The following is a 10,382-nucleotide window of genomic DNA, read 5'->3' as shown; positions in this document are numbered from 1 at the left end:
TGGCCGTGCACAATTCCTTCCTCTCTGCCGCCTGCGCTTCTGCGTTTGTAAAATGGACGATACGATTGCACCTGCTGTGTTCCTGGGGTTGACAAGGAGGACCACTGGGGCCCTGAGCAGAGCTGCCCTTGGACAACTCTCAAGGATGGAGGAGGATGCTGCCCCTTTGCGACTCTGAGGACCTGTGTCTGGTAGACTAAGCTGGTCAGTCTGATGGTACCTGGATCTCTCCAGGTGACCTTGGTGCTGACGAGGGCCCTGATCCCATCTCAGGCCACAGACCTTTCCTCAAAGGCAGAAACTCCCAAGTCAGCGGAGGCTGTGGAGCTCTTTCAAGACGGAAACCCCCTAGGGTCTTGTGGATGGAGGAGGGGCTGTGAGGGGAGGGACCTGGGAGGGAGCCTGGCACAGTTCTAGTTCTCGACCTGGTTGGTGGCGCCAAAGGTGTTCCACATACAGTACTCATGAAGCTAAATATGTTTTACGTTATTAAAAAAAGTAAAGATATCGCTCACTGGGGTTATTAGAAGCGCAACCATGACTCCTGCATCTGATAGCAGTTACATTAAAGGCAGCCAACATGTCCCCCACATTGGGAGAGGCAGACCCTCGCGCACTTCTTGGCCCACTGTCATCTCATTTCACCCTCCACAAACCCATTTTACACACGAGAACACTGGCACTCAGAGAGGTCAAGCAACTCGCCCCGGGTGCCACAGCAGCTCTAACTCGGCGGCCTCTTTACGACGTAATTAGCCGGGAGGCTTCACCTCCAGCCCGCTGTCCCTTTAACGTTTCCAAGGCGTGCCTGGCGCTGAGGTCCCGCATCCCCGGGCTGCGGCGCAGGTCCGGTCCTGGGAAATCAAGGTCACGGCGGCGCCCCTCGGCGCCCCCGCCCGGCGGAGGGGCCGGCCTGGCGAGGCGGCCCCGCCCCCGCCCCGCCCCGCCCCGCGCCGCCTCCCGCAGCCCCCGGCTCTGCGCGGCGCTGGGCGGCCCCCGCGGACGCAGCCCCGAGCGGCCCTTCGGTGGGATGCGCGGCCGGGGTGCGGGGCGCGCCTCCTGGCCGGCGCCGGTGCGCTCGCTGCTGCGCGCCTTCGGGACCCGGGACGCCGCTGCCGTCGCCCGAGGCCCGGCGCAAGGTAGGCGCGCGCCGCGGAGTGGGGGCGCGGGACTGGGGGCGGCCCCGCCGGGAGCCCGCGCTCTGCCCTTGGCCGCTGCAGGGTGGCCAGGACGCCCGCTGCGCCCGCAGCACAGAGGTGGGCGCCTCTTGGCTCGGGCTGTCTCTGCAGTCAAGGCGGGCGACTCTGTCCCCAAACGGGCAGAGCACGCAGTGGTCCTGAGCGCTGGCCTTGGGGTCGGCGGTCCCGGGATTGGAGGCCCCCTCTGTTAGCTGCGTGACCCTGTGCGCATGGCACTTAACTTCTCTGTGCCTCAGTTTCCGCATCTGTAAAATGGGGGCGATCCAATACTTGAGTCTTGGGGCAGTAGTTGGGATCACGTGAACAGTGCTGGTCACCCAGTGAGATCTCCAACCTGTTCCGCTGTCCCCCCCAGGGAGGACAGCAGGCTTCCACCTGTGGGCGGGAGTAGCAGGGGCCCCTGCAGGCAGACTCCTGGTCCTGGAGCCAGTCCAGCGCAGTTAAAGGGGCAGGAGCTCAGGAGAGAGGCTGAGGAAGCTGGAAAACGGTGAGGTTCCCTCCTGGCCCGGGGAAGAAAAGCTGGGAGTGGGCGGGGGGTGGGGGGGCGCTCAGATGTCCTGGTGAGGAGGCCAGAGAGCCTTGCCTGTACTCGGTGGCTGTTGGTACAGGGGGTGACTGGGAGGCTGAACACTGATGGGGCCAGGAGAATTGGGCCAGTGTTTCCAGACTGGCCCCTTGGTAAGAATTCCCTGGGGACACTTATTACAAACAGCTTCCCCAGCTCCTACCCCAGGCCTGCCTCTCAGAGTCTCCTGGAATCTGTATTTTTAACCAGTGCCCCCAGGTGATTCTGGGATCAAGCCGGTCTGGAAACTAGTTTAGACACATCAGTGGCTCTTACCAGTCACTGTCAACAGGGCTGAGTCTTCCTCTCCCCACCCCCCATTTTTGGTTGTTACCCACCCCCCATACTACTGGCATCTAGTGGGGAGAAGCCAGGGATGCTGCTGAACACCCCAAGATGCCCAGGACAGCCTCCCCCTCCCCCAGAAAAAGAAAAAGAAGATGATCTAGTCCACAGTGTCAGTAGTGCGGAGGTTGGGAAACTGCGATACCCCACGTCACAGGGTCGAGAAGGGAGGGACAAGGGAGGGACGCTGGGGTTGTTGGGACCAGCAGGTGTCATTTGAGAGGCTGCTATGCACCGGCTGCCCTGAGGGTGAGGAGCTCGTGGCCCAGCAGCTCTGGAGCGCTGACTGTGGTGAGTGGAACACCTGGAGCCCCAGCAGAGAGGATGGGCAGCCCTTCTGTGGCTGAGCCCGTCCATCCTGAGTGTGGAGCACCCACTAAGCGTGAGGCCCTGTGCTGAGCTCTGGGGCTACAGCAGTGACCAAGAGGGGGACGCGGCCCCCCAGGACACTCATGCTCTCATGGGGCAGAAGCTCCCTCACCCCGTGGTGCCTGCACACAGTAGGTGCACATGAGTGCCGGCTTCCTCCCCCGAAAGCACCCCCCACCTCTGCAGTACTTGGGTACCGAGTTTGTAGCCAGGCGAGTTTGGGCTTGGATTTTGAGAAAGGGCGTTTCCAGTCCTGACCTCCAGCAGCTTGGCAGTGCGCTCAGAGCCGTCACAAGTGTATGGTCTGCCTGTGGACCTTACGCAACTCCTGCCCCACGTGCTCGTTTCAGTTGTTGGGCATTTTTAAAATAGTTCTGTGGCTTCTGTCTCAGCCTTGAAGGATGGCAGGGCTCAGTCATTGCTAACCCACTTTTGCGAGGAGAAAGCCGACTCTTTAGGCGGCAGGTCAGCAGATGTTGATTAATCTCAGAGAGTGGTTCAGGCGCTGCCCTCGATGCCAGGGATGCTGCGAGCGGAAGGAGCCCAGCTTCCTGTCCTCAGGGAGCTTCACTCTGCTGGGGGGAGAAAGACATGGACGCGGAAGCGAATAAAACAAAACAAAAAGATAATCTCTGCCTGCAGGCTGTTGGGAAGAAGATGGGGAGAGGGAGGCAGTGTTTGAGGATGGCAGCTGCTTTAGCTGGGGGCCGGGGAAGCTTCCCAAGGAGGCATGTTTGGCTGCAGACTTAAATGGGGAGAAGCAGGGAGCCATGTGAGGATAGGGGGTAAGAGCATTCCCAGCAGGAGGAGAAGCGGTGGCAGAGGCTCTGAGGTCGTGGAATTGGGGAACAGAGAGGGTCATTGAGGCTGGAGACCCATGAGCAGGAGGAGGTAAGGGAGCCACGCTTGGCGAGGTGGGCAGGTGGACCCTGGACTCCGTGGTGGGCTGTGGGGGTTTCGCGTGTGCAGTCTGAGGCCGTTGGCAGGCTTTAGGCTGAGGTGTTTTATGACCTCCTGCATCCCGGAGAAAGTGCTTTCTGGCCGTCCCGCTGCAGCAGGCCCTTAGTGGAGAGGGAGATGCCTGCTGCTCAGAGGGCAGAGGTGGGGAAAGTGGGCGGTGCTGGGACCTTTAGGTGGTAGAGCCGATAGGCCCTGCTGGTGCCTTGGGCCCGAAATCCAGGATGCCCTATAGGTTTTGTGTCTCAGCATAGGGGGGTACCATTTATGGAGCTGTCCAAGGCTTGGTGGAGGAGGAGTGGGTTGGCGGGAGAGGCAGTGCTGGTTTGGAGAGGCCTCTTGACATCCCCGAGGTTGTGCGGAGTGGGCTGTTGCACATCTGAGTCTGGAGCTCGCGCAGTGGTCGGCCTGGAGCCTCCAATCTGAGATTCATCAGTGTGGGGCTGGCACCTCTAGGTCACCTGGGAGGGGCCTGAGGCCAAGTGGGGCTGAGTTTCTGGGTTTCGATGTTGCATTTCGGTGTGTGTCACATAGGACCCTAGTCCAGATACCAGCCTTTGGTTTGGGGAAGGGTTCAGGGATGCAGGGCAGAGCCAGGCTGTGTGCCCACAACTCTGGGTATTCTAATGGCCAGACCTTGGGAAGGTCCCCTGTCCTCTCTATGGCTGGCACCAGAGGATCTGTCCAGCTGCCACCTGTAGCTTGGCCCCCTTGATTTTCGTGGCTACTTCCCTGAGCTGGTGTTGGGCGGGTCCTAATTCCCAACCTTAAAGGGATAACATGCTATTTCTGTGGCCCGTGCTGCTTTAATTTAGGAACAAATTAGCCACTCATTCTTCCAGACTTCCAAGTCTGATTTGGAAGCGCTGACTCGTACTGGGATATTTCTGCACCAAGTGAGTTTTTGAAGGGAAAGGCGTGATGGATGACATCATGGCACGTCCCAGCTGATGTGCATTAAAAGTTGTGGCTTTAGGGGCTGTGAAGGCAGTGGGAAATGAGATGCCTTGTTTCCCTGGCTCAGCTCAGGGCTCCGAGTTAGGGCTGGGCCAGGCTCCCCGAAGGCAGGAACTCCGAAGGCCCAGATTGGGTCTGAGCTGCCCAGTTCTTTTGAAATCGTGATGACAACCAGCCGCGCTTAGCAGGCTTTTCTGGTAGCGAGTGACTAGACCTGTGCAAGCAATGGGAACATTTGTCAGTTCAGGACACTGGAGGTTCAAGGCGTGGCGGCCTCAGTAGCTCCAGGGCTCGGGCTGGGTCGCACCGCCTGCCCTTGAACCCATCACCGTGGCCTGGAGTGGGAGGAGCTGGATGGCTGAGGCCCAGCTGCACGCCCCCCAGGCCGGGGGTCGAACCTGTGTCCCCTCAATAGCCAGGCTTGAGATTCCCGGAAAAAAATCAGGGGGATGCAAGCAGAAGGAGAGTGGGTGCCAGGATTGCAAACACCGGCACATTTCCAGCTGCCGCCCCAGCAGCGAGGGAACCCCATCCTGTGCTCACCTGACCTGCAAAACCCGCTGTGGGTGTAGAATCATCCTGCTGGCCTCAGCCTTCTCTCCTGTGACAGGTGTGTGCTTGGAGACAAAAGGCAGGGTCTGTGAGGTCCAGGCAGCAGCAGAGGGCCCTGAGAGTGTTTGCGATCCAGCCAAAGATCGTCCCTCTCTTCTGTCACCTGCCCAGGTGCCCAGGGCATCTGTGTCACCACTTCTCCCTCATCCGTATGTATCTGCCGCCCCATGACCTTAAAGACTGCTGTCTGCTCGTGTACTTAGTTGATCGAGGACTTAGTTGATCGCTCCATTTTTGTTTTAGGGGAAATGAGTGATCCTCAGGCTTTGGAACAGGTCTGGCCTGTAGTTGGCATACAGTAAATATTTGTCAGATGAATGGATAATGTGTTCTTCAATGCAGGCAACAGGTTTGTTTGGGAAAAAATATAATTACACTAGTGTTTTGTGACTACCTTCTCTAAATGAGAAATGAAAACATTACAAATAGGGGTCAAATGTCCTTAGAACAACACTCCTTCCTCTTCTCCTCCCTTCCTCCCCAGGGGTGACCCCTGTTGACATTTAGCTCTTTTCCCACCAGGCTGTCTTGCCATGTGCCTGTGGGTCTCAGTAGAAAATGTAGAAGATTGTTTCCTGTAAGTATTTTAAAGAAATGGCATTTGAAAACGGCACGTCTTGTTCTGAAACTTATTGTTTTCCCTCAACAGTGTGTCTTGGAGATTTATCTGGGTTAACAGAGTCTTTCTAATTGCGTCAGAATATTCCAGTGTCCTTTCAACCTTTCTGCTGCCGATGCCCGAGGAGGTCATTCTCAGATTTTCTCTTAGGGGCGGTGCCCCGGTGAGCATCCCGTATGTGCCTCTCGGTGCATCTGTACAAGCGTTTCTCTATAGGGCGCGTTCCGAGAAGTGGAATTCCTGGGGCACAGGATGAGCACGTTTTAAGTTTTATTTGGTATTGCTAAATTGTTTTCCAAAGTGGCTGTGTCACTCCCCACAGCAGTGAGGGGGTACCTGTTTCTCCAGGTTCCTTGAAATGTTCGGATTCTTAGATTTTGTCAATCCTGCAGAAGAAAAGTGGAACTTCCTTGGTTAAATTTGCATTCCCTTGATTGCTTGAGAGAGGTTTTTCATGTTCACTGACCGTTTGAGTTTCACGTTCTGAGTCAATTCTCCGTGCATTTCGCTCATCTTTCTATGGGGTTGTTAGTCTTTTCCTAATTGGGTTGTAAGAGTATTTATGTTTTTTGGATTTGAATCCTCTGTTTGCTGCAGATATGTTTTGCTCTCTCTGTGTCTTTTAACTTTGTTTGTAGTGTCTTTGGTTGAGTAGAAGTTTTTAGTTTTTTGGGTTTTTTTAAAGATATAACTGACGTATAACGTTATGTTAGTTTCAGGTGTACAACGTAATGATTTGATATATGTATATATTGCAAAATGATCACTACAATAAGTCTAGTTAACATCCATCACCACAAACACAATTTTTTTTCTTGTGATGAAAGCTTTTAAGATCTACTCTCTTAGCAACTTTCATACACTACAGTATTATTATTATTATTATTTTTTGTGTGTGTGAGGAAGACCAGCCCTGAGCTGACATCTGTTGCCAGTCCTCCTCTTTTGGCTGAGGGAGATTGGCCCTGGGCTAACATCCGTGCCCATCTTCCTCTGCTTTACATGGGACGCCGCCACAGCATGGCTTGACAAGCGGTGCATCTTGTGCGCGCCCAGGATCCAAACCTGCGAACCCCAGGCCGCCGTAGCGGAGCGCCACACTTAACCACTACGCTGCCGGGCTGGCCCCCAATACAGTATCATTAACTATAGTCACTATGCTGTACATGACATCCCTACGTCTTTAGTTTTGATGTAGTAAAATTTATCAAGCTTTTTCTTTTTGTCTTTGCTTTTTGTGTCTTCTTGAAGAAATCTTTTTCTGCCTCAAGTTCAGAGTGAACACTTTGTCGTAGTTTGCCCGGGATGGTCCTGGTTTCAGCACTGAAAGTCCCCTGTCCCGAGAACCCCTGAGTCCCCAGGGCACGCCAGGACAGTTGGTCACAAATGCATCCATCTATGTTTCCTTTTAGTGAGCATATAGCTCTTTTCTTTACATGTATTTTTCTAATCCACCATAATTTCCTTTCGTGAATAGTGTAAGGGAGAGTACAGATTTTTAATAGAGATTTCAGGAGTCAAGATGTTTAACCCAGGGAACTAGCGATTCTGGTGGAAATGTCCCACTCCGCGTCGGCACAGGGTGGACAGGAGGGCTGGGGGGCAGGCTTCGGGCAGATGACCGTGAAGAGGACCATGTCTCCTGAACCAGAAGTTGAAGCAGGTTTTGGGCAAGAGTTTGTTTTCTGATTTGGTAATGTATGTGATTTCATTGATACGATTAACGTTTTGTTTTGCATTTAATAAATCCCTGTTACTGAGAAGCGGTGGCTCGCAGGGGACAGCTGTTTGGGGAACTCCCGGTGCTTCTCCTCGCTGCCCAGGCTGCTTTCAGAGGCCTGGTCCTCTGGAAGGTCACCCTCGCCGTGTGCCCACCTAGACCTCACGACTTACACTTAACAAGCCTGGGCTCCCAGATCCCCCCTGTTTGAGTGTCATCAAGGCAACCTGCCACGTTTGGGATTTCTACCAAAATTTGGTTGCAGTTCATTTTAAGGAAAAACAACACCAACAGCACACAGCCCCTGCATCAGACTTCTCCCAGCTGGACGAGGGGGGCTGGCTGGGATTGTGGTGACAAGAGGGGTATGGCAGGCCCTGGCCATTTCCCGCTGGGCTCGGGTCTGCACTGTGTGCTCTGCAGTTGGGGGCAGGGAGGACGGGGTGGGGTGTGTGTTGCCCTTTGGAGACCGGTGACCTAGATTACCAGGGATGATGTTGATTTTGAGTAATTGCAGTATTTTCAAGGAAGGGGGCTGGTTACACCGGTCACTGGTACGAGTGAATATGTATATCTTCATAAGGCCTTTTCGGGAGCAGAGTTCCATAGTCCTGGGTCCTCGGAGCTGAGACGTCCATCTTTTCCTGCCCTTGGGCATTGATACTCCTGGGTCTGGGTCCTTCAGGTTTGGACTGGACCTTACGCCACTGGCTCTCCTGGGCCTCCAGCTTGCAGACGGCGGATCACTGGACTTCTCAGCCTCCGTAACCACGTGAGCCAGTCCCTCAGCATAAATCTCTGTCTGTCTGTCTGTCTGTCTCCTGTCGGTCCTGTTTCCTTGGAGAATCTGACTAATAGAGCTGGCGCATTAGTTTGCTAGGGTTGCCGTAATAAAATACCCACACTGGGGCTGAAAGCACAGAAATGAACTTTCTCACTTTCCAGTTCTGGAGGCTGCAAGTCCAAGATCAAGGTGTTGGCAGGGTTGGTCTCTTCTGAGGCCGCTCTCCTTGGCTTGCAGACGGCTGCCTCCTCACATCACATGGCCTCCCTCTGTGCATGCCCCTGGCGTCTCGCTGTGTATGCCCCTGGCGTCTCTCTGTGTGTCCGATGTCCTCGTCTTCTGAGGACACCAGTCAAGTGGACTAGGGCCCACCCTGATGGCCTCATTTTAACTTAGTCAGCTCTTTACAGGCTGTGTCTCCAAATACAGTCACATTCTGAGGTACTAAGATTTAGGGCTTCAACATGTGAATTTTGAGGGGACACAGTTCAGTCCAGAACAGTTGGCGAATTGGTGCCGCTGTCAGCTGGGAGCTCAGCCGGGGCTGTGGGCCGGGCCTCAGATCCTCTCCACCTGGGCTTCGCACAGGGACTTGGGTTCCAAGAGGCAGCATCCCAAGAGACACAGAGTCAAGTTGTGTCACCTTTTAGGCTCTGGCCTTGGAAGTCACAATCCATCACTTCTGCCCTAGAATCGGCCCACCCAGATTTGGGAGGTGGGGCACAGTCACCCATCTCTCAGTGGGGGAGGTGCAGAGTCACGTGATGAGAAGGATGCATGAGAGTGGAGGTGATGCTGTGGCCACATTTGAAAGCACCACCTGCCACGCTGAACGACCCTTGCTCTTGCTGCATGGATCCTCACACAGGCCCCCGTTTAGTCCTGTGCAGCCCTCACCACCGTGTGTAATTGTGCAAACAAGAGTTAACCCAGCCAGCCTGTCTGCTCTCCTTAGAGAGGCCTGCCTGCAAGGCCGGCCTTCAGCTGGCGTCTGAGAACTGGGACTTCGGGGGTCTCCCACCACTCTACGACTGCTGAGAGTGGCTCACTGCGCCTGAACTGTTCACGCAGACAGTAATATAGCTTGTGCTGAGCACCTGCCTTCCTTCTGGGGCTCTGGAGTCTTGGTCCGTGTCAGGCAGAGGGCGCCTGCGGGACCAGCCACCAGTACAAACCCTGGGTGCTGAGTCTCCAGTGAGCTTCCCTGCGGGACAACACTCCACACACTTGTTGCTGGAGGATTAGGTGCATACTGTGCAACTCCACTGGGAGAAGATTCTGGAAGCTTGTGCCTGGTTCCCCCCAGACTTCACCCCATGTGCCTTTTCTGTGTGTCGATTGTGCTTTGCGTCCTTTCGCTAAATACATCAGAGCTGTGAGCACGACTGCATCTGAGTCCTGGGACGACTCCTAGCGAATCCCCAAGCCTGGAGGTGGTCCTGGAGACCCTGCACAACAGTTGTCTGTTTACTCTCTTGTTAAGGCTCCGTCTTCCCGCCAAATAAAAAGCAGTGCCGCAAGTACTTGCTCATTTTCATGTGCACAGCTTGTAGCCCAGTGCCTGGCACGTAGTAGGTGCTTTGTAAATTCTGTGGCCTTACTGAGTGCATGAGCAGCAGGTCAGTGGTGCTTGTTTCCTCACCCCATGGAGACAGCCATCTTCGCGGCTCATGGGACTTGCTTCCTTCAGGCGGCGTCTGTTCTAACACAGAGCCCCTGGCTTCTCCCTAAAGGGGAACCACTTAGCAGACGAATCCCCAAATTCTGTGGCACGTTCCCGCCCGCGTTGCGGGCAGTAGGCTTGCAGCCTCTTCGCACACGTCTCTGTTTGAGGGGCTCCAACGTTCTCCTGAAAGGACATCATAGTTTTGGACTGTTCTGAGTTGTTCACACACTGTTTCTATAACAAAACTTGGACTGGGCCCTCCGCTCCATCACTGACCTCATGCTCTTTGTATGAGGTACCCGGTGGGCGCCCTTGACCATCATCTTCATCTTAATTGAAGTGTCCTGCCTTTCCGCGCCCTCCAGTTGGTCCCTGTCCCATTCGTCCCGCCACCAGCGAGGTCTCTGTGAGGTCCCGAGGAATCTGCGTTACGCATTTGGATGGGAGCTTTGCTGCCGCTTACCCGGAAGGAGAGAACTGAAATAGACTCTGCACTAGATGGGGTTCCTAATATAAGTTAAGGCCCCCATCTCTCCACTCTGAGCGTCCGGACAGCTGTGTGAACTGAACAGTCTCCGTTGTCTGTGAC

At 54.9% G+C, this 10,382-nt stretch overlaps 1 protein-coding gene across 2 annotated transcripts in view; it reads left to right on the top strand.

The window, feature by feature from the left end:
• The first annotated feature begins 1,066 nt into the window (after nt 1–1,066).
• The window catches only part of PHACTR3 (phosphatase and actin regulator 3), a 245,211-nt gene continuing 235,895 nt past the window's right edge, over nt 1,067–10,382 (top strand). The window contains exon 1 of one of the 2 annotated variants that reach the window (XM_058562383.1): nt 1,067–1,139. The gene's annotated coding sequence lies outside the window, so the exon portion shown is untranslated. The remainder of the gene's footprint in view (nt 1,140–10,382) is intronic. The other variant, XM_058562384.1, reaches the window with a different exon arrangement.

Source organism: Diceros bicornis, chromosome 19 (assembly GCF_020826845.1).
Source record: "Diceros bicornis minor isolate mBicDic1 chromosome 19, mDicBic1.mat.cur, whole genome shotgun sequence".
Taxonomy (NCBI): Eukaryota; Metazoa; Chordata; class Mammalia; order Perissodactyla; family Rhinocerotidae; genus Diceros; species Diceros bicornis.
This window is presented reverse-complemented; position numbering and strand designations above follow the sequence as displayed.